We start from the raw sequence: 26,040 nt of genomic DNA on the forward strand, positions 1-26,040 counted from the left end.
TGACTCCTAAGAGTTTCCATGGGCAACTTTCCTTCTGTGTCTAGAAAACAATTAATTTCTATCATATTTCTTTCTTTTTTTTTTTTTTTTATTTCACAATTTGTTTATCTGTTGGCAGATATCTAGGTAATTTCTGATTTTAAGACAATGGTAATAAATTATGATGTAAATGACTTGGTATGGAGTATGGATATGTACCTTTGTTCTTCTTGAGTATAGTTAGGAAGTGAAATGCTAAATTTTGGCTAACTACATTTAATTTCCTTTCTCAGATAGCATGTAACCAAATTACAACCCAACCAAGAACAAATGAAACTTTGATAGTTCTTCATTTATTCTGAACAATCATCAAAAATGTAGATTCTACATATTTTCTTCTAGCTTGGAAGAGGTCACATTGGCTCTGTTTTGTTTACGACTGCCTCAAAGTGCCATGTGTCTCTTAGTCACTCTTGCTTGTAATGACTCTCTAGGTTTGCCACAATCATCTTTCTTTAACAAAATTTGTCTTTCTGTATTTCAGGAAATATATATATATGCTTTGAATAAGAAATTTTTGTCAATTGTATGTAATGAGACTTCTTTCCTTTCATTGTATGGTTCATGCTAATTCAATTATGGGAATTTTTATTCAGAGATGTTATTATTACAGATATATTTATCATTAAAAATGTTTTCACTTAAGATTTTTTTTCCTGCCATACAGCCATAGAGATGGTCTACCAAATACATTTCCCAAAAGACAAACTTACATTTCACATGAGGCTTTCAAGCATATAAAGTTTATTTGGTAGATATCTTCTCCTTTATTTTTGTATGAATAGCAAATTATACCATTTATTGTCTAATCCGTCCTTTTCACGGTGATTTATGATGCACACTGCCATTTCTGTGATGACAAATTACTGCTTGCCTCAAAAAAAAATATTTTTGATATTGCCTTCATCTTTGACTTGCTATTTCTATTAACAGAGGCATTAGGAGTTAGGAGGCATTTCCTCTTTGTTATTAGAGACCCTGATCCTATCCCATTGTCCTTTCAAAAGTGGACCACTTTTGTTTAGAAATCACTTATAAATTCCTTGGCATTTTGATGGGAGGATCTTTTCTCTCTGGCTGCCTGAAATTTTTTCCCCTTTATGTTTTGTTTCAGAAGTTTTACTGGGAAACACCTTGAGTTTATTATGTGGTTTTTTTGTTTTTTTTTTTGTTTTTTTTTTTTTTTTTTTTTTTCCTACACCCTGTGTTGCCTTGACATGCATTTTGTCAATATTAAAATCTTCTTGATTTCTGACCTTCTTTTTCTTTTTCAAAGACTGGTTGCATTGGCATACCTCTTGCTTGTTTCTCATTTATCTTTTGATTATTTTTGCATTTTTCATAAGTCTGTGCTGTATCTACAGGTTTTAGTTTTTACTCGTCTATTGTTTGGCTTGCGTATGTGTGCGACACATATGTGTGGCATGCGTGTTTCATGTGAGGAGGTCCTTGTGTGCTTGAGGACATGTGCATATGGAGAACAGAGGTTGACATGAGGCCTTTTGTACTAAGTCAAAGCCACTCACTTTTCTGAGTCATGTGTGTCACACTCCCAACCATTCTTCCACATCTAGATCAAATGCCACATCTGTCACGAACCCTGACACCTTCAGCCTCAGCTGGACACACACTAATTTTGCTAGTCTAGACCAGATGCATAGATAGGAAATCTCCTGTCTCTGTGTCTGGAGCACTGAAACTGGTTGGTTTCTCCTGCTTAGACCAACCTAGCCTATTCTGGCACTTCCTGTACCAGCCCACAGAAAAAAAATACACAGCCTTATTGTATATTTGTCCTCTCCTGAACACAAGTGTGTCCACTGAAAGAAGAGTATTTGAACAGATTAAAAAAGAACAAGAAAAATGGGGAGGAGAGAGAGAGGAAGAGAGAGAGAGAGAGAGAGAGAGAGAGAGAGAGAGAGAGAGAGAGAGAGAGAGAGAGAGAGAGAGACTGAGACTGAATTAACCAGCTATTCAGAAGTGCAAGGCCCAGTACAAAAACAGAAAACAACATGAAAGTTCTATCTTCATATGGACTTTTAAAATGCTCTTAAAATCAAGCATTGAGCCTACTATGGGGGCTCACACATGTACTCCAAACACTCAGGAGGCCAACATAGGAGGATTGCTATAAGCACAGGCTAGTTCTAACTACATAACCAATTCCTGGACAGCCTGAGCTACTGTGTGAGAAAAATAAATAAATGCAAATTTCTACATTGACCCTGAAGGTATTTTAAGTAATTTATAATTTGGAAGTTTAAGGTAACATGAAGTTTATTTCAGTTTTTTACTTTTTTTCCAAAGCACATTTCACCAGCTTTTCTACAACACAGGGCATTTATCACATATTAAGCATTTTAAAGTATTGTCCTAATATTTTAAAGTATGTATTTCTTTTGGATCTCTTTTATTTTTTATTGTTTTCTCTTGAATTTTAGTTAGTTAGTGTCTATTATGATTTTTTTAGTCTTGTTTTTAAATTAATTCATTCATATTGCATCTCAATTGTCATCCCATCCCTTGTATCCTCCCATTCCTCCTTCCCTCCTGCTTACTCCCTACTCCCCTCCCCTATGACTGTGACTGGGGTGACCTCCTTCTCCTGTATATGCTCATAGGGTATCAAGTCTCTTCTTGGTAGTCTGCTATCCTTCCTCTGAGTGCCACCAGGCCTCCCCATCCAGGGGATGTGGTCAAATATGGTGTACCCAAGGAATATTGAATGGCTGAGAAACACTTAAAGAAATGCTCAACGTCTTTAGTCATCAGAGAAATGCAAATCAAAACAACTCTGAGATTCCATCTTACACCCATCAGAATGGCTAAGATAAAAAATTCAAGTGACACCACATGCTGGCGAGGATGTGGGGAGAGAGGAACACTCCTTCATTGCTGGTGGGAATGCACCTGAGGCTGAAGGTGTCAGGGTTTGTGACAGATGTGGCATTTGATCTGGATGTGGAAGAACAGTTGGGAATGTGTGACACACATGACTCCGAACAGAAAACACAGCCTGGTGAGCGACTGTGAGTCAGAGAAGTGGCTTTAAACATGGTTGAGGTGGATTTACCGCATTCAAGCGCACAGAAACATGCCTGGCATCAGCGCTCCTCTTTTTCTGTAGACAGGCTGAGATCATTCCTAGAAGTAGACTTTGGTATAATAAAATGACGAATAAAAGATAATGCTTTTCTGATTAATCTTTCTCCGTGCAGGATACTTTACAATATAGCTACTTTAATTTAACGGTTCCTGCTACTATTCCCTGAGATAGTAACTCATGTGATGGAATCTTTCTATTATGCCGCACATATGTTAAATAAATGAAAAATGTTAGCTATTTGAATTGCATACACTTCATTTCAAAAACTTATTTGTGTGTGTGTGTGTGTGTGTGTGTGGATGCATGTGTATCCTATGCACTCAGGTGTGTAAACATGAGTACGGACACATGGAAGACAGGTCCACATCAGTTTCTTTCTCTATCTGTCTTACTTTTGAGACATGGTACCTTAGCTAACCTGTAGCTAGCTGCATGCTAGACTAGCTGACCACTGAGTTTCTTAAATCTACCTGCCTCTCCCTGGCAGTGCCCCACCCAGTGCTGGGATCGCAGGCGTGTACCACTCACTATGCCTGGCTTTTAACTGGACACTGGGGACCCAAACGCAGGTCCTCATGCCCACACTGAGTCGTATTCCCCATACTAATCCTTTTTTTTTTTTTTTTTTTTTAACCAAAAACACCATATGACTTTTTGTTCACTGTTGAGAATTTGAACTGTCAAATGAGAATTTAACAGCTATGTGTCTAATTTATTAAACGCCACAAACAATGAGCACATTGTTATGCACCAAATATTTTAGTGATAAGCTACCGGTGCTTTCACTGTTGGGTGAGAGTGAGGTGTAAGAAGATGAATGACAAACACCTGCTGACTGTCACAAAATAAAGGTGCAATAGTCGTGACAATTTTACCACAGGTTAGTTTTGTACAAGGAATTTATTTATATAAGATTAGGGAAGTTTGGTACAGTGAAACAACAATGTTTTCTGTATTATCCTTATTGAAGAATTTAAGGACATTCAAGTAACATTATAGTACTTTTTAACCAAAGATATTGAACACACACACACACACACACACACACACACACACACACACACACACACACTGGACACTGGTTTCATGTTTATATTTCTTCTGAATGCCTTAGATTTCAAATACAGCACATTATTTGCCACAGTCGGTCGTACTTTGTAAGAAATGCCCAGACAGGTGTAGCTCTTTCACCTCACCGAAGAAGCTCGCTTTTGCACCAGATGGAGACTGTGACAGAAATCCAAAACTGGCCAAACTACAGAGACAGCACATTTGCAGGGCACCAACTCCGATGGAAACATCCAAATGCAACCCTACTACACAAAACTCAGGAAACATCGCAGAGCAGAGGGTGGAAAGACTGTGAGAGCCACAGGACCAGAGTGTGTGCTACCTCAGTTTTTATCAGTTTTCCTTTTCAGTGTTCTGTTACATTTGAAACCAACTACAGAGATAATTTTTGTCTAAATGACATTTGACATTGTCACGTTGGGGCCTTTACTGTTAGCAGAAAGCATAGCCACAGATAAGTGTTATGCACTACTGGGCATAGTAACATGAAGACGGCATGAGTCCATGACTATGGAATAGCCCACAAGAAGCTGGGGAGGCAGAGGTAGGTGGATTTCAGTGGGTTCCAGGATAGCCAGAACAGAGGTACAGGTTAACAGCCTCTTTCAGAAAAATTAAAATGAAATACATTTCTAAAAACTTAGATTGGCCTTGATATGCGTCGAAGCACAGCAAAGGCATTTATTAAGACTATACAAAGTTTTGCAGCATGCAGACAAAGTAGATTTCGGAAGCAAGAAAACATGTGGCTCCTTCAAGTGAAAGCAGGCCTTGAATGCTTCTTTTGCAGCAAATCACATAGCAGTGCATGTATGTAGTGTTTACCAGGCTGTGCTAATCGACTGGACCCTGAAGAGGAGACTTTGAGTTTGTTAATGGCATGTTGAGCCAGGTCCAGGGGATGCATGGTGGCCTGAATTATATCAGTTGCTGCTAACTGAGTTAAGTAAAACTTCAAAATCCAAACATAAACCAGTCTTGTAGCACTAGAATAAAACCAACGACTGAGCGTTCTAGCACTTTTAAGATAAAGACCTACTTAACAGCTTTTGGTACTGGAGTGTCTTTAATTGAGTAGATATATTTCAATTTTTCTCCCTATAGTTTCTAATTTCCTTTCGCTTGCTTTCTACTATACTCTCTCTGGGAAGTGAAAGGTGACTTTCTATTTTATTTATTCAGCTTGGAGCCTTAGGCCGATAATTTTGGAACCTCAGTGGAAGGTTTAAAGTAACACTTCTCAACATGAAAGCTAAGTTGTAAGGAGACTACAGGGAAGGCCCCTGGGCCCAGAAATGGAAGCCAAAAGCCATGAGCTCTCCCAGCCTCGGCTGGCGGGGAACCCTTGCTGGAAGCACATGCTTTTGTGCTATATGCCCTCTGCCCACTAAGCAGATTGATGAATATTCTTGTCCTCGCCATGGTACTCAGGGATTTTAGAGACCCAGTAATAGCTCCTCCCCATAAGAAACAGCTTTCTCTCGTTCTAACTTTAGAACTTGAAGAATGAGCAGCAAATCTGCACCGGCCTTGTCACATTATAATAGGAGGCTTTGAATTCTATCATCTTTATATCACTCCCTCAAAAGTGGGAGAAAAATAGAATCAAAAAATAGAAAAGTACATCCCAGGATACGGGCATCCCTCCTAAGGTCTGGATGACTTTCACCCTTGCTGCATTCGGGTAGTAAACAACAACCTTAACCTTAGGACAGACACGTGGCACCACCCCTGCTCTGGACCATGCCTGTGGGTTTCTTCAGGCCTTCTAGTTGAGGTGAAATCGTCACTCTATGCTTTCTACACCGTCTTTGAGATACAAACAGAAGGTTGTTGGTAAAACACTGTACCTAATCTCGGCCGTTTGTACTATTCCTCGATGTCACTTTCCCTTACAGTCGAAGGGGGAATGTAATTCTTCTCCTGCATTAGAGTTTCCAAGTTGTCAAAAACACAGCTTGTGTGTTCTTCTGCATTTGACTCATGGTGACTCATTTCATACCGGATATTGTTTCTTTTGCTTTTCTTTTCTTTTCTTTTTTTTTTTTTTTTTTTTTTTGGTAGTATTTTTTTCCTTCTTTGATGCCTGTGTTGTTGTTTTTTAAGCCAAATTGAGCCAATGGTTATAATGAGTCTCTCTCTCTCTCTCTCTCTCTCTCTCTCTCTCTCTCTCTCTCTCTCTCTCTCTCTCTCTCTCTCATGACAGGTGCTCTAGAGATGGCTTGAACTCCTGTGCAGACATGGGCACATCCTCATGGGCATGAAGCAAAACCAACAAGCTTACGCCAATGTAAAGACCACACTAAAAATAAATGCACTCTCTATGACGTTAAAAAGACTGTTCTCCCAAGCACGTTTTATGCCTCGCTGCCTCTTGCATCCCTTTATAACAACGCAGATTTGATGGGACTCTATTTGCACTGTGTGAACAACGTGAGTCTCACTCTGCCACTCTGTCCAGCAGTACACAACTTCATTCATACGTGCAACTTGCTGCCCTGATTCTGTTTCCCACAAGGGCCTGGGGTTTGTGCATTAGTGTACTCTGCCGCACAATGTTACAAAGCCTGACTGCAAGTGGGACACATGAGGTTCTCGAGGATACAAAGGAGGAGGTTTAAAGCCTTCCTAGACTCCATCTCTTTTCTACAGCCTTGCACAATTCTTTTTGAACAGCATTATTTCTTGTCTATATTGGAGGTTTCTTTCTTTTTCACATTGCCCTGGGGCAGACATCCAGCTGTCAAAAGCCTTGATACCCGACTCCTTCCAAGTGACCATGGCCTGTCGTTCATTGCAGGTCTGCTGGTTTCACCACAGTTCTCAGTTCTGTGATTTGGTATGCTGAAATAAAGCAAGAAGAGATATTTTATATACTTGTCCTCGTCAGGAACACTGCTATCTTACAAACGGTTCTCTGTTGGCTTCCGCCTATGAGCAGAATGACAGTGCTGATGATGACGGCAAACGACTTTTTAAAATGTATGTTTGATACAGAAAAACATCAGTCCCGTCCTTGAGCCTGCGCTTCTTTGCAGAAACACTTTGACCCACGCGTAGGAGATCTGCTTCGCTGAAACCGTTACTCTCGCTCTGAGCAGCCCGACAACACTGGCAACCTTCATTCTCCTTAGCAGGTCTTTTGGTGCCATACTTACTGTTTATTAGATAAACATCAATACAATAAACATCAAAAAATTCAATTCAGCTGCCCTGCTTTGCTAAAACCTACCTGCCTGATACTTCCATCAGATTTGAAAATCATGCTGATTAATGAATTTCTTGGTTTTGTTCCTATAAAGCTTTCATGAAGCTGAAATCACACTGGAACACAAATTCTGGAGTAACCTGAATCTACATACTGGGGCTGTTAGTCACTCAGAAAAATTTATATCCAGAAAAAAAAATTCTCATCCTCTTTGGGGTGAAAGCCATATTTCTCTCATCGACAACAGAAACCTTAGCGACATCTGCACAGATGCTTATATTGCTGAAATATAAAACATGAGCTGGTAATACATTGAGGTTGATGGTCCTGTGGCTTAAACTGCCTATTACAAAGTTTTTCCTCAAAGGCACCTTTAGTTCCCATGCGCTGGAGCACAGGGACCTCGCCTTTCTGCACCAAGGTCACACCATATATGCTTGTCTTGATTTTCTTATTCATTCAGGGTCTTTCTGATGATGGAAACCAGTAGATTTTACTCATTTTGTTACAAGCAGTGTAGGTGCACTACGGAGCCTGGATGGGTTGATTTGGAAAATCTCAGGTTCTACGAAGACTGGGCTAAGTGATATGGAAACCCCAGGCTCACAGTGTGTTAAGGCAGAGATACACAGAGACAGATCTAGAACAGGGGGGCATTTTCTTTTCAATAACATTTGCATGTTCCTTCTTCTTTATTTCAGGCTGTTTACACAAGAACAATGTTTTATTTGCCCATAAAAATGCTAATCATAGCCGCATGGACTTTGTGATGGATGTGAGGAAACATGACACAACAGGGAGCACTGGCATAACACTTTTCTCCTTGGGGATCTTCAACCTGCATTTGTTTTTCCTAGAATAAGAGATGTTTCTATAGTCTTTAATTTCATACATTTAAAGAAATATGTTTTGTACTTTTTTCCAGTCAACAAAAATATAGGCTTATATAGTGGCCTTTTAAAGTGAGGTCTTTAACCTACGCTGGGGAATCTGATACCCTTTCCTATTAAACGCCTCAGTAGCACTGAGATTCACACACTATCAATGCTCCATGCATTTCTCATATCCACTTTAATTTAACAATCTGCCTTTAGCCTGGAGGCTTTTTTATTTTCCTTTTTAGCTGTCTTCTTGCTTGTATCCTATTTCTACATTCTGGAAGAAAATTTCGGGTTGTGGAGGAGAGATCCTAATAATAACTGTAAACCTTTCGAATTCAGAACAAGTCGGTTATCTTGAGACTAGATGGAATATGGCAACAACTGAAAGCGAGTCCTACATATGTTTCCTGGGAGACAGAGGACAGCAACGTGGAGCTAACAGGACACTTAGCAACTTGAGCACTAGCTCTGCACTGCCCTCTATCGGTGACCTTAGAAAACGTATATAACCTCTGAGCCTCAATTACCTTAGCCAAAGATTCATATGCATTCACCTGGGGTTGTTTCGAAAATAAAATAAATATGTTTTGTGAGTCTATAGGGTGACACAATTTTTTTTTCAAATAACAAACCAGTCCATTGTAAATATGCCTTAAATATACCACCATCGCCACCACCACCACCACCATCATCATCCTATGATTACAAAGAAACATGAAAAGCAGGTAAGCCCCATGTCTGCCTTGAGTCCAAGCAGCAGGTAAACTGCAGCACAGAGGTTACAATTCAATAGAACATGATTACCATCTGATCTGTTACTTCCCCCTGCTGCCCGAATCAGACAGTTTCTCTACATTAGCACTGCCCCTGGATAGGATGCTCACCTGAACTGGACTTCACTGCATTTTCTTAGAATCAAATGGAGGATTTTAAAGGTTTTTATACTTGAAAAAAAAAGTCTTCCATTAAAGTGCATGTTAATTTTTCTTGTTCTTCCTTTTTGTCCTTGTTGTTATTTCGAGAGACAGTCTTACTCCATAATTCAAACCTGGAATTCGCAGTGATATTCCCACCTCATTTTCAAAGGTACTAAGGTCACAGATGCCTTGTGTCAGCTGTACCCAAGATAGAATCGTTCGAGAAGTGGGAACCTCAACTGGGAGAAATACCTCCACCAGACTGGCCTGTGGGCAAGCCTGCGGTACAGTTTCTTGGCTGGTGATTGATATGGGAGAGCACAGCTCACTGTGGATGTCAGCACCCCTGGTCTGGTGGTCCTGGGTGCTGTAAACCACGAAGCAGGCTGAGCAAACCATGAAGGGCAACACAGTCATCAACTCCCTTCACGGCCTCCATCTGCATCGGTTCCTGCCTCCAGGTTCCTGCCGGGACTAACCTGGAGGAGGCGCTAAAAGCTGTAATTGGAAATAGACCATTTCCTTCCCAAGTTGTTTCGGTCATGGTGCTTCATCTAAAAAAAGGAAACCTAAACTGAGACCACGGGCATTGGTCTTGTGCACTCAATGTTTACCACTCCTGACCCCAGCCTGCACGTCTCATTATAATCTATGGATGAATTTGGCCACCGAGTTACCCATGCACCATCTCTAGCCTCTGCCACATGTTTCTGAATTTACTCTTTTGAAGGATGTTGAGAGCATCACGGGTACCTGCTACCTTAACCTAAGAGAAGTGTTAACGTAGAGTGCAGTGATTGCAAAACATTTGTTATTGTTTTAGAGTTTCTTTCCCACCCCTACCCCCATTCAAACAAGCATTCTAAACATCGTTAAGGATGTAGTTATTTATATGGTGCTTCTTTTCCGTTACTAAGTAGCGACAACAAAAACGGCTACCACAACCAGAACAAAAAAAAAAAATATATCCTCCTATTATCTATGGCAGAGTGAAAAACCACTGAAAATTAGACAGGGAAGGTAGGCTAAGGCTGAATCAAGAATTTCTAGATGTCTAGGAATTGGTAATTATAATGTCAGGTAATGGATCTCCCATCTATGTTCTAAATTTTCCATAACAAATGATAGATGCATTCATTTTTGTAATGAAATATATGTACTCTCAAAGAGTACAATGATGCTATCATGATGTATGAATATTTAATATGAAGAATGCCTGTGCCTGTTTGTCAACACGGGAAAGCTTTTAGCAGCTTGAAATCACATTAAGTTGGGAAACCTTCTTAATTTTTTATAGATTTGAGAAATGATCAAGAAAGCCAGTCTATAATTAAAAACTCAAGGGCTGACATCCAATATTCCACCTACATCTTTTAGCTCAGAAATCTCCTTGATCTGTGGTCTACCCTTGTTACAGTACTCAGAGGTAAATATGAGTTTTCATTTTCAGACCCATGAGAGTTACTAAATGTTGGCTATTTGGAGACCCTGCTTCTCAAAAATATCACAGAATTTAAACTGCTGATGGGTCAGTTTATCTCAGGAATCTGGACTTAGGATTTTAGTAATATTAAGATGTTTCCTTTGCAAACGTAGTGTAAACAATTGTAAAAAGCATATTTAAGAGATTTACTTTCTTTATTAAAGACGTTGAGAATTTTGACAGGAGTTGCTTTCACAGTCTGCCTTTCACAGTCACACTGATCCATCCTTCACTGTGTCCTTCCCGTCGAATGTTGGCATCAATCCTGTTGTCAGGTGTTGGGTGACTTCCTGGTTCTCACAGGCTATAGTAAATTGTCAAATGAAAGGATGAGCAGGAGACTCAGGCTTCGCTGAAAGGAGAACTGTGAATGCTTCCCAGTCTGGAGAGGAGGCACCAACTGTCTTGGGAGATGTCTTTAGGGGGAAGACTCGGGCTTGAGTATCGTGTGCAGCCAAATGGTATACATAGCTTATCAGTGAATCACCATCACAGAAAGACACTTCCCAGACACGCTCATAGTCACATAACAATCATTTTTGAAGTATTTTAAATTTGTGAGTTTCATATATGAGTAATGTATTTACATAATTTTCTCCTGCTTTTCCAACCCCAAATTCCTCTCATGGCCCCCACACATTCTCATATTCATGGATTCTTATTCTTTTTTATTTAAACTTTTTTTATTTTTTACATTTACATTTATATTATTATACATATATACAATAAACTAACCTATAGCAAAAAGAACCATGACACATTCATTGTTATATAAATGTTACATTCTTAGTGTTTTGGCTATTTGTATTTGACAGTCTTGAAGAAGACATCTTTTCTATCTTGGTGCATCTAAAATTCGGAATGTAAATCAATATCTATCATAGCTCACCATTATCAACTTAAAACATCTATCTACTGACTCTCACACGAACTCTGGTGCCCCTTTTCTGACCATGTCCCCTGGATGGGGAGGCCTGGTGGCACTCAGAGGAAGGATAGCAAGTTACCAAGAAGAGACTCGATATTCTAAGAGCATATATAGGGGGAGGAGGTCTCCCTCAATCACAGACATAGGGGAGGGGAGAAGGGGGGAAGTGGGAGGGAGGGAAGAATGGGAGGAAACAGGGGAAGGGCTAACAATCGAGATGTAATATGAATAAAATAATAAAATGAAAAAAAAAAACATCTATCTAGAACTAAAAACATATTAACCCCTAAACAACTAAGCTTAATTGCAAAACTAAACTATCTGGTGTTCAACCCCTTCAGAGACTTGAGAAGGGCTTGGGGTTTGTATCTTTAATGTTATTGTCAAGTATATAGATGTACAAATTTATAAATGCAAAGTGCTAAGATGAATATTTTTGCTAAAAATTTTATTGGAAAAGAAAGAATTGAAAAGGGATTAAAGGATACCAACTTATATTAAAATAATTTAGAAACCCTTAGATTAACAACCATTTTATTCTCTCTACACAAAGTGGTACAAGTCTTGTATTGTGTCAGGTTAATTTAGTCTTGTCAGAATTTAATTGTTTTACAAACTATCCATCTACAAATTTCATAAACGAAATAAAATGTAATATTCTTGACAGAATCAAAGAATCCCATAGTCGACTCGGCTTTAGACTCTTCCTACTTCTGGGCATCATTAGTCCAGCCTTCCAGTTCTATATAATGACACAGAGAAAACAGAAACCTAAGAGAGTTCAAACAGAGGAAAGCTTTATTGGTGCAAATAGTTTTGGAGTTTCCAATGACTGGTTGGTTACTCCATATAGCACACCGCAGAGAGAGTACAGGCAGAGCAAGCTGCTCACATCACAGGGCCCAGACTATATATGAAATAGAAAAACAAGGGGCAAGGTCTAAATGTCTCCTTGAAGGTTGTACTCCCAGTGACTTCAGGTTGTGGCCACTGACCCTCAGCTCCTAAATGGTTCATCACTTCTCAACAGTTCAGTGGAGTGGAGACCAAATCTTCAAATACAATCCTTTGGGAAATTTAATATGTACCTACACACCTGGGTTTTTACCAGGGATCTCTGGAGCTATTGGGAATCTAGACTAGATTGTTATTTTTCAAAGTATAATAATCTCCATTACTTTATAATTTTGCAATTCCAAAAAAAGTTACTTGGTTCAAAGTAATCTATTGGTTTTCCTGGCTCAAACAACAGAACCCCATACAAGTATAGTTTATCTTACTATGCTGAATAGCCTTCAAATACAAGTTCTCTAACACACAAAATGACCTAAATTAGAAATTGCGAGGTCTTATCATTAAAATTATGTTTATAGACAGAAAACTTGCTTTACTAAAAGCCGTTGGAGGGCTTTCTATACTAGACAACAAGCATCTCTCCTTTACAACGATTGTAATTTACAATTGTAAAAATTTCAGAAAAATTCATGACTATCACCATTACATTTTAAAATCTAGAATTTCCTCTAATGTATATCTAGTTAGTAACTATGCAGTTTCCTTACTAGGTAAAAATGTATCCAGTATTAAAGTCCATTTATGTGAGCAAAGGACCAATACAGTCAAGTTTGTTCTAATTATGAGGACATATTTTTTTTCAAAGAAAACACCTCTCACTTGGTAGGAAGCAGGAAGCTGGTTATACTTGGAGAATCTTCATACCTGAATAAATGTTTAAGAGTCTGTTTGTTTGTTTGTTTGTTTGCCTCCCTTTGGATCCTGCTTCCCTAATCAGTCTGCTGTTTAGCCTCAATGGGAGAGGATGTACCTAGTTCTACAGCAACTTAATGTGCCAAGGCAGGTTGGTACCCATGGGGGACCTCCTTCTTCTCTGAGGAGAAGAAGATGGGAGGATGAGGGGAGGGATGTGTGAGGGGTGGGCTGGGAGGAGAGGATGGGAATTGCAATCAGGATGTAAAGTGAATAAATAAATACATTAAAAAAATTTTTTAAAAAAGAGTCCAGTTCATCCCAACTTATCTCAAAGAAGCTATTTGACCCATAAACTTTTGTTTAAATTGTACATATTACATCAGAATCCTCATATTAAATTACAAAATACTTACACTGACTCTAACACTCTGGAGAACAGTCAATGGACAAAAGTCACGTGAAATTATGAACTTTGACATCAGCCAGGCCCTTGGGTTCAAAGTGCCATGGATAGCAAAAGTGAGTAAAATAAATTTATATTCAATTTCAGCAATGCAGTATTTGGAAGGAAAAAATATGTTTTTTGGGAACTTTCCAAAGTATAGAATTTCAGAATATGGAATTAAACCTTAAAAGTTGAAGCGACTTGAAACAGTAGATTCTGCAACCGTTGAAAGGTCAGCGTGGGCTCCGTAACTTCTACCATAATATTACAGGTGTCACAGAGAGTTGCAGAATACTGACAGGGAGCCTACGCATGCACACAGGGCCATTTTTTAATTACAGAATGTTAAGTTATTCATTCTGTGATTCCAAATATATATTTACAAGAAAGGACAATGATTTGGCTGGCATTTTCAAAACAGCTCTGAAATGTTTTAAATAAAACCAGACATCTTTAGGGTGGTGTTAAACAAATAATCTTAGATAAAGGATAATGTACTTGCATAGGTTTCACATTTCATAGGTAAGAAATGATGTCTGGAGCAAATGCCATTGGTTCAGACCCACAAGATGAGTTCAGGACCAGAGAGAATCTGAGAGACTGGCTGGTCCGATGTTCTTTCTAATACCCATCCACAGCACAGAACTGTCACGAGCTGATGGCAAATTTCAGCCTGTAGTGGCATAGTGTTCTATGCATTTAAGAACAGTGGCTCAATAATTTACAAATACTTAATTTGTTTTCTTTGCAGTTAAATTAAGTGCACTGTTATGGAACTTTTATTCAGTGTCTACAATTTTATAATTAAAACCTAATGTACTAAATTATATTATTCTATATGCTGGATTTTTTTCCCCTGGCCCATGTATTGGCTCTATAGTTTTTTCTTTGTTTGTTTTGTTTGTATTTGTTTTGCTTTTTGCAATTCTGGCAGTTGAACCCAGAGCCTTGCTGTTAGACACGTGCTCTGTCACTGAGCTCCATCCCCATCCTTATGTTTTGTCTCTTATCAATGGGTCCCTGGACCATTAAAAACTACTTCATCCTACACATTTGCTTCACTTTGATTTCAACAACCTGGAAGATCTTCTTAGGAGGGCCCATTCTGCATATTTTTTTATCATTCTTTTCAAAAGGGACTAGCCATAACTTATCATAACTCCAGCGAGGTCAGAAGATATCGAGTCCTACTCTGCCTATTCAATATCTCAGCATTGAAAAAAATCTTACCTTTAAAAATAGATATAACAAACAGGGGACACCATATCCCTTTACCATGTTACTGTTTTCCCTCCTTTATCTCAGATATGGTATATGTTTCTCGGACTCCTTTGTAATTATGAGGACCTTGGGCACTGAGTTCTTGCTAAAGCTATACATGGATATTTTGTACAACAATTTTCTGTGAACTGAACATTCCTTCTTTGAGGGACATAGGGACCTCAGAAAAGCCAGGAAACTGAAACAACTTAGAGTCAGGAAGCTTGTGAAACTACAGGACTCAAGAAGCTCAGAAATGTATCAAATTTATGGATCCCTTTCACAAATTGCATAAACAGTATCTGGAATGAAGAAAGGCACTCTCTAAAGCAGCTTTCTGCAAATTGGCCAAGGACTCCCAGGGATGCAGCTTTCTGCCACACTGGGGTGGCCTTTTTCTCTTGAAAATGATGGCTTTGACTTACCTACGTGTCTGCAAGAATTCCTTTATTGGTGCTTCTGAACATAACCACAGCAAATGAATTGCTTTAACAAGATAGACCTGACTGGACTGAGTGGGATATTTTCTTTAATTTGTTGTTGTCAGTGCTCTATCTGAGGAGAATGGGCATTTACTCATGCTTCCTCAGGGGGAAAAAAAAATAAGTATACACAGGAAGTGGCAATCTGATGAGAAGGTGGGTTAGAGAGGAGCAGCTCCCTGCTTCCTGTGATGGGTGATAGGGCAAGATGCTGAGGCTGCTCTATATACGGGTAGGCCATCCATGGAAATATCACTGTATCTATGTTTCCCCATGTGACGTGAGACCTCCTTGCTCAGGGGTGGAGGCATGTTCCTATTCTAGCTAAGAGATGCGAACTAAAGCTGATCTGCAGTAGTGTGGAGTATCTTTGGGGGGGACTCCCAGGGTGACTATCTTCCACTACAATTTACAGAGTAGCATATCTTCTTGACTAGTTGATTCTGCAATATACCTATGGATATACCCCCAATGGCTAAGAGAACACAAAACATGACAATGTATTTCAGATTGTGAAAAAGGGGAGTGTGGGGTGAATTGTAAACTATGTGTCTACTGTGAGGCCTTTGCTGTGGGTGTGAAGAGACACAACTGGTGCTTTCTTGGCTGTCTGATGCAAAAGAATTTGTCTACCTAAATGAAAAAAAAAATGTAGTCCTGGGAAAGGCAGAGTGATGCTCTCCCCTCCAATAGTATAGGACTTGGTAGGAAGCACGGAAATAGTGAGACAAAGATATGGGATTGTCTTTCAGCATCTCTGGTTCCAAAGGAAGAATATCATTTAGTTCTGGAAGGTAGAGCCCTTTCTAGGATCCGCAAACTGGAAACCTGTGGGAAGAATCAGTAATCTGAGAGCAAGATATGAGAGATAAGATACATCTCTTAGACCCACACTTCGTCACAGCAGAAAGAAAAATCATCGACTCCAAATGTCTGTTTAAGAAACAACATGGTAGAGGAAATTTCAAGGACCACAAAATAGTCTGGATTTGAACTGTTTGGTGAGAACCTTAATGCTGGTGGGCCTCACTACCAATTTGATTATATTATCTCTTTAGCAGCCCAAAGTTATCTGGCATCTTTCTGGAAAAGAAACGGGCTTTTAGAGGTCCTGTAACTCCTGTAAGGAGACTTCCTCATCTAACGCTTTCTGTCTAATGTCTCACAGAAGTGGGAAAGCCCCTGGAAAAAGAGCAAAAATATCAGGTAAAGAACCTCAATGGAGGCACCTTGCATGTGTAGGAAAAGATAGTCCCAGACATCCCAAGAACGTTGGTGAAGAAATTTCCACTACAGGAGCAAGTTATCTTCCTACAAATTGTTGGGCAGGGAGGTCTTTAAGGAACTACATGTTACAACTATCATCTGGGTGCAAGACCTGAAACATACATAGCACTGAATTTATGGTGATAGTACATGTTTTGGTTATAGGACATGAAGACATACACACCCTAGTCTGAATGCAAAGCCCTTGTCGCTCCATGCCTTCTATACTGGAAGACCCTCAACAGGTTGCTGGAGGGCACTTGTCACTGACCGTCTTGTTCAATTATAGACCCTGTGTGCTACAGTGCCAACATGTCAGATAAATATGACCCTCCGGGCAACAGTGGTATGACTTTTGTGAGTGTACTAGTTTCCAATTGGGTTCAAAGCCCACTCTACAGGAAAGAATTTGTCTTGTAAGCTAAGTTAGAAGCCTCTGGATAGGAGAAGCAACTGCTACTGTTTTGTTAAACAGATGCGACGTGCCTGTCACACTTCATTCTAAACATTGTACTTATGCCCATAGAATATTTCTGTTCTCAGCAAAGGTCGTGGAAAGAAAAGAAAATGGAGTAGATGGCAATTGCTGCTTGAGGGTCATTTCTGATTAAACTTCGGAGAACAGTATTCTTTCTGTGGCAAGGTTGCCCAATTCCCAACCTTGAATGGGAGAAAATAGGCATCTGTGTTAACCCCTCAAGGTTCAGGGAACATCTCAGAAGAGGATACGGAAGTGCATACGAGCTAGAGAATGGGTATAGTGTTATAGCCATTTTCTCTGAATTACATAGATGCAGGGTATCAAACCACTCAGGAACTGATGCAATTTAGAGGCTGGGGAAGCTAATGAAGCTTAGAATAGTTGGAAAGCCCAGAAAGCATAAGATGATGAGAGAAAGAAAGCGCAAGTCAGCACCACAGTGCCAGCAGTCACTGTGGAAGTATATAGCAGCAGCTCTCAGCTTACCAAGTGCTGTTTCTGCCAGCACACACACTACTTAGATGCACTCTCGTTAGAATAGTGCTCGCCATTACTCTCAGCTCACCTTGATTTCATTCCCATTTCTCAGTAAATTATCTTTCCTTGGAGCTAGAGGACCAGCTTCATCTTGTGTTTCTTACCCATTGATTGAATGAGGTTTTTATGATATATCCTACCCTACTTTGGGGAAGATAGATATTGCCAATTATATTAACAGAAACAAGAATTTTGTTTATATTGTTATATTTTTCTGAGGTTGGGTCAATTTTCCAATAATGATCGATAAAATTATACTTATGCTTTATTTTTACCACTGAATTATTTTGTACTACTATTTAACAATATGAAGAATATCCTACTTAAGTGCGACCTATGTGATAGATTTGGTAATGAGAAAATTTGGTTCTCTATGCAAATATATATATATATATATATATATATATATATGCATGCAACTTGGTGTGGCTAATAGAAAGGCTCTGATACTACAATTAATTGGTGCTAAATGGTTTCAGTGAACTACTTTGCATTTGGATAAATGTTTAGTCTTTATACTCTTTTTAAGGAATCAATGGGTTAATTTTCAGCTCTCAAACCACCTCAGCTACATTCTGCAGGTCCTCTGCCCAATTAGCACTTTGTCCCCAGATTCCAGCAAGCTCAAGGCTCACTCTAGCTGTCTCACATCCCGGAACTGTGTTTGACCTATTCAGGAGCAGTCTGACTTTGATGGATTGATACTAGAATTAAATTCCTCTAAGATCTTTGCTATTATAACACAGTGTATTTGGCGACCTAACACTGTGTGTTTCTTTTGTAGTCCACTTAACCCACCCCCATACTCACACCACACAAGTCCCTCAGTCTTCTATCAGACCAGCTCCTTTTCCTACCTGCCCCTGACATATTAGCATCTACTTCCATCATATTAGAATATGATGGAATGCACAATTCAGCTGTTTCTTAGAGATGGCACAAAAATCTTCTCTTTTGTGAATCCCTATTTGTTCTGATTAAAAACGAAACCAAACAAAACCTCACATTCTTTGCACCATCAGACAGACTCCTTTGTTTTTACTGCCCTTATAGCAGGGCTATTAATAGAGTTTCATGCTACAGTTAATCAGTCTCAGTAGATCGTAACCTACACAGGAGGAGACATCACAGTTTATTCTTTTCATGGCATAGAGGAGTTGTATCTGAAGGTGCCTAATGCATGTTTGGAGAAGCAGGAGGAGGCACTGACAGTTGTGAATATGTCCAAATGCAGAACCTCAAAGGTTATTTTGAGATTGTTTAAAAAAAAATTCAGAGAGGAAAAAAAAAATCCAAATGTAATGTATGGAAATGACGTATCAGTAAAATAGTATCTTCTGTGTGAATACTGTTGATTATGGATCCTTCTGCAAGTAAGCTCACGTTCTACCACCAAGCTACTTTGCAAGCACGTGGTTTGAACAGGAAACGTAAGGAGGTGGTTGTAGAGCATTTGCCCACCATGCCGAAGGCCCTGCATTAGATTCTCAACACTATGCAAATAAAATAAAGTTAACGTAATACTTCTGTGCCAGTACTCTATGAAGTCTTAATCTGGAAATCCAAAATTATGAGACAGGGTTTCTCTGTGTAGCCTTGACTGTCCTGGACTCCCTTTGTAGACTAGGCTGGCCTTGAGCTCACAGCAATCCACCTGCCTCTGCTTCCCAAGAGCTGGGATTAAAGGTGTGAGCCACCACTGCCCAACTGAGAAAAAGTCTTTAAGGAAACAATAGAACCTCACAAAAATTGTCTTTAATTAGGACATGCTTATTGTAAAAAACTATGCCAAGATAGAAGTATTAAAGAACCAAATACACACCATTCTCAGTTTACAGCATTCGAAATTTTATATAAATATATTTATTGAAAGTTTTGATAGAATAATTAAGAGATAATTAAATTGATAGTTACCATACCTTTGTAAATCTTTATGTCACACTGATTTCAATAAGGACATACAAAAAATAAAAACAAAATAGAGAAAGAGGACTAAGAAAAAATGTGAATGAACTGAACCCCATAAAAATTCGAACAGATGTTCCCTTATAGATTAGGTTTTTGAAGTTGAATATTATAGTTAGTGCAGAAAATTAAGGAAAATTTGAGTTAAATGACAGGTTTAGTATTTTATTCTTAAAGAAAGTAACAAAATAAAGCATATAACATAAGAAACTGGTCTTTCTCATTCCAAAGATAAAGATGAAGGAAAATAGCAATAAAAAGCTATTGGTTAAATGCAAGGCAAAATCCATGCAACCATGTACGCAGTTGAATATGTCTCTGTGTATGTGTGTGTTATCCTATTCCGCTAAATAGTTTATGCGCAAGTTAATGCTTAGGGAAGTACTGGTTCCTCCAATATAAACAGCATGTTTGCTAAGCATACCTCAGAGTAAATATGTATTTCTCATACTAGACAAAGTACCATTTTATGATCATTTGCCTTTTGGTCTGTAATTTATCATACTTAAAATACTTACCTAAAATTTTATGATTTTTTGAAACTTGTAAAGATAGAAGAAAAATACATCCATAATTCACCACCAAATTCCATGAATATTAGCACTTTGTAAATTTTTGTCAGCCATATTATTCTTTCTGCTATTTTCATATTTAGGGTCACCTGAGGTTAAAGACAAGGTCTCCTCCGTACTTTGTAAGTACCTCCCATTGGCCTGTATCCTTGTCGGCGCCGCACCGTCCAGCGGAAATAAGACACCGACAACCAGACGTCTTCTCTAGATCTTTACTCAGGATTTTGCTAAGCAGAATGGCCCCGAAGATGGGAAGAGTCAAGCTTAAGTATTGGTCCAGGACCAGTCAGCTCATGCCACATAATAGTTCCTCATTGGTCAGCGTCAGAGCAGGACTGCTCGTCATCAGATTGCCAGTTACCCCTGCACAGCCTCTTGCCAAATAAGGTCTTATTTATCCCAGAGAGCGCTCGCCGTCGAGATGGCGGAAGGCGGAAACCGGAAACCAGCGCCATGTTAGGGCGCGGCACTTCGCAGCTCTCCACATATCCTTAGCCTTCTTTTTACTTTTATCTTGAAGCAGAGTTTTACTACTCTGCTCAAAGTAGCACTTGATAGCCTAGGAAGGCTTGATTTGGTAGTCCTCGCCATTGTCTACAGGGTCTCATCAACTGTGGCTTCCTTTTCATTTGTATTTTTCTGAACTTTGAATTGCAGCTACAGTATGATCAGCTGGTGATGTGACACACATACACAATGATTAAAGTCACTAAAAGGAGTACGTCTCTCATCTGTATCATTTACTTTCATGTGTTAAAAACTTTCAGAATGCTCTTTTGCAGCTATGTCCATGTGTAAGTGTATAATAAATTGGTACACACTGCAGGTACCCTGCCGTTCTATGGCCCACTAGAACTAATCTGCCTATGTACCTGCTAGCAGTAGCTGTTGTCAACCTCTCTCTGTAGCCTTCCCTTTTAGCCTTCATAATTTCTGGGGACCTCTGTTCTACTCTGCTTCTGGAAGATCAACATTTTACCTGCCACATATAAGTGAATAGGTAATTATTACACTTACAGTATCTTCCATATTGTAGCAAAAGACATAAAGTTATCATTTTTTACAGGAACTTGATTTCAAGTTAGAATTCTGTGAGACATCAACTTTAATAGCAACCCCCAGACAGACAGTATATGTAATTAGAGAGACCTAGGTAGATAGCATGGGATTTATTAAGAGAAATTGCCAACAAAGTTATAGAAGCCAACAAACCAAATGAAATAGCCACTATTAAGTGAGGGAAAACACCTATATCATGAAGGATTCAGAGCAATATAAGCCTTTGGTGTAACTGCCTGGAGCCTGAAGGTGTGTGAACTCAAAGGGCTCTGGGGTAAGTCTCAGAGTCCATAGGCAGAGGACTTAGATGTCTTTTTCTAAGGATAGGAGAAAGGGGATGTTTTGGGAAAATGACAGAGACACACAGAACTTTGGGGCAACAAGAAGGCCCTTAACGTATTTAATGTAGTGAGGGTAGATTTTCCACAGTCAGCCTACAGTCTATAAAGCATATGATGGTGCCAATAGTCTCTGTAAACAACATAAACAACATTTAAAATTGACTTATTAGTTTTCCAGGAAATCCTGAGTTCACTCAGGCTAACATCTAAAATTAACCATGCCATCTGTTTTCAATATAAGGCACTAAAATCCTGTTACTCCCATGATCATCTTTCCAGCAGTGTTTTAAGTATCAACTCTCTCTCTCTCTCTCTCTCTCTCTCTCTCTCTCTCTCTCTCTCTCTCTCCTCATCCATTTATCTTCCAGCTATCTAATCTATTATCTGGCTATCTAATCTATCTATCATCTAGCTAGCTAGCTATCACACACACACACACACACACACACACACACACACACATATATATATATATATATCATCTATCTTAATCTATCAATCAGATAATTGTATTTAACGCCACAGTTTTAAAGTATTGCATCAAAGACAAAATAACTCCCAACTTAGCAGCCATATCCATCATGTACTTATTTCTTTTTTTCTTTTTTTAATGTCTCCTTGCCTTATTCACATTTTTCCAGAGATAAGACTGTACTCAGATGGCTACTTGGGTGACATAACCCCTGAGGACAAATGCACAATGAGAATACTGAAGTGAAAGAGTGTTTTCTTCCAAGTCTTTACCAACTAATTCAAATCGACCATGCTGTACAAGAACATGTGCCTTGCCAGCCCCACATGGGGACCTATGTTATAAAATCAGGTTTCAGAGATGATGCAGATAAAATGGCCATAAACTGTATTCGCTGATGAAAGCCAAGAGAAGTAATGTTTCTCTAAAGATGCACCTTGAATAGGTTCCCTTTTTCAACTAATATATTCATATACTTATTATCACTTGTTAACTTTGTTTAAACTAAACATCTCTTTCTATATAAGTTCCTAGGATAACATTTTATTTATCAAATTAAACAATTATTTAATAGAGCACATTCCATGAGAAGTAATAATGCTCAGTAGGAGTGAGGGATATGTGATGAAAACATCATAATCATTCTGGAAGATTTTAGAGTCTGTGGTATGGATTTGCAGCATATAACACTTCTATAAAATAAATAAATACATCAATGAAAGGAATATACGCAACGTGTCATTGGACACATAAACATTGGGGACATTAGCTAAAGGTTCACAGAACACATATTCCATCATTTTGGACACACACATACACACACACACACACACACACACACACACACACACACACACACACAAACCCATTGCACAGGTGGGACTGTGCCAAGGCATGATAAGAGAACAATTACAGGTATGACTATAGAAACATACTTACCTCTTTTCAGAGAGTGAGTAATATTGCAAATGATGGGATTTAAGTTCTTCCCTTAGGATAATAAAATTGTATGCTGGAAAGATCGGCTGGGTATAGACTACAAAGGACCTGCCATCAACTCACACATCAGTTGACTTCACTCTATCAGCTATAATAAGAAGGAAAATGTTGAAGTAAGTGAAACCAAAGTTAAATATGTCTTATGAAGAAGAGTGACATGATAGCTTCAAAGTAATCACCAAGGGCGGTTAAGCAAAGTGGACAGTTAGCTAGAGAGAGAGAGAGAAAATTAGAAAAAGGCATACCTAGTTCTAAAAGTTAGAGGTCAATATATCAATCCACTCAAGAAACAGAAGTTTCTCAATTACAGCAGTGGCATTCTCAGTTTCAGTAACAGAATGTCTTAGAGGGAAAGTATGCCATGTTATGAGCAAGATAGCTGTAGAGCTGTGGAACTAGGAGCAGCTGGCAACAGAACTGTGGTGAGCATTTGTGCTCCCAATCTCCACTCATGCCTTTTGGTTTGTACCGCTAGCTTTATGTGCTTGCTTCTGCACTGTCTTTCCTTTGGGAGCTTCAGATGCCTGGCATGTGTATTGTTCTATGACTTGTAAGGTAAGTGACTGATATGAAAGGGGAACAGTCAAAGCCACACTCTGAAGCATGTTTTCCATAGCTCATCAGTGGGAACAAAAGGTGACATTTAGCCTAAAAGTGAAGCCTTGCTTGGCCTCACCATTTTCTGGGTGACAACATCTGCTCATTATTAAATTTTCTTCTGAGACTGAGTCTTTAATTTAACACCGATGCACAGATTTCTCATCACAATGTGCTCCTAAGTTACTCACCTTAAAAGAGGAGCTTTGAAATGGAAGGTTTTAAGATGAAATTAGCTGAAATAAGGAAAGCACATCCCTTTGATTCGCTTCAGTTTAAAATCCACAGAACAGTTCCTATCGGTGTAGGTTACTTTGTGTTTAGAGCTCATAATGAAAGAGGACCAAGCTAAGGTGCTAAGTGAGTGCAACGTGTTCCAGTGTTGACTCCAACCCATGCCCATGCAGACAGTCTGGGTCAAACCATACGGTTCACAAGTCCCAAAGACTTGAACATGAAGAAGGGATTCTTAAGAGGAGGAAAGGTTAGAAGTGTCAAGGGAGATGAGAGTGGAGTCACATTTCTCAAGTATTTCTCATTATCTATAATCTCCTAAATGATACTACTGATAGCACACTATACATCACAAAATGTCTTTTTGCTAGTTATAACAATAAATTTGTATTTTAAAGAAACTTTTTTAACATGTAGAGAATATAACCCTTCTAAGTAAGAATGTGATCACGCTGAGTTATGGAGGACACGTCCTAGACAATCAGCACATTGTCCTCCAGAGCAGTGAAGTAACTCTTCAAATATTCAAGACAGGTGAAAGGTGAGTTTTAAATAATTTTGTAGATGACTCAAGTTCATCTAGGCTGTATTAAAAAGGAATGAAGGCTTTGGTTATTTAATAGGTGTGCTCTTCCCTGGGGAAGGATATTTCTTTTGCTCTCAGCATTCCTTCGTTGCCTGCAGTTCTTCTTGTAGGATGGAGGTCTCGTGAACTTTCCCTGTACACCTTAGGCTGTCTACTGGGCCACCCTTCTCCAGTAACAACAAGTAATGAAAACAGAGACCATGAATTTGAAATATTTGGGATGATAAGAAGAAGAAAGGGGAAGTCATGTAATTATATTATAATATCAAAAAATAACTAAATTTCTTTTAAAAGAATAAAGGAAGAATTAGGAAAAGGAAGTCATGAGTAGGTTTTACTATGAAATTATGTGATATAGATCAAACCATCCTGGATGCTTTGACTCTGAGAGAGAACTCAGTGGTGACTTCTGTCATGTTAACGTTATGCTTTTTGTGGTCTTCTAACAAGTATAGGCTTTCTTTTTTCCTTTTCCAAATGAGCACCGTTATTTTACTTTTTATCTTATTAAATCCATCAATTCACTTCGAAAAAAAAAATCTTGCAGCTATTTGTGACTCAGCTACCATATTTTATCCATTATATTTTTAGTGACTTGAGCATTGTATTTGATTTTGTCCTTTGTAAATTAGATAGTAAGTAATCAAGGTGTGTAGCAGTCATGGAATCACAGGGGACCTGGCATTTAGAATGGTATCCTGTCAATGAATTTTATTGCCTCTTCTGACTAACTTCATGAATGTTTCCTACTTCGTTTGGTATTAAATAGGATATTTCTTCCTAGAGACTTTGTTCTCGTTGATTTCTCTCTGTAAGCTCAGTAAAAAACACAATTAACTGCACAGCATAACAATGTAGAAATGTGAATTCAGTGACTGCATTTCAAAGCAACTTTGAAGGGAACACTACTTGTATTTTACACAATACCTCAGTGTGTTGCTGAAATGATAAAGATTTTCAAAATTGTATATTTCAAACATCACTAACTGATCTTGAATCTAAATAAGAAAATGAATAATACAATCTTGACCCTCTGTTTTCCTTGAAAAGGAATCAATCTACCTCAAGATACAGCCATGCCACTGTTGAACATATACCCAAAGGACATTTCATCCTACCACAGGGACAGTTGCCCAACAATGTTCATTGCTGTTCTATTCATAATAGCCAGAAATTAATAATCTATATGTCCTTCAACAAAAGAATGGATACAGAAAATATGGTACATTTATACAGTGGAGTATTACTTGGCTGTTTAAAAAAAATAATGAACTTTTCAGGCAAATGGATGGAGCTAGGAAAAAGTTATTCTGAGTAAAGTAACCCAGACACAGAAAGATAAATATGACATGTATTTTTTATATATGCATAATAACCATTAAATAAGTGATAATGAATCCA

This window comes from Acomys russatus, chromosome 8 (assembly GCF_903995435.1).
Source record: "Acomys russatus chromosome 8, mAcoRus1.1, whole genome shotgun sequence".
NCBI classification, from domain to species: Eukaryota; Metazoa; Chordata; class Mammalia; order Rodentia; family Muridae; genus Acomys; species Acomys russatus.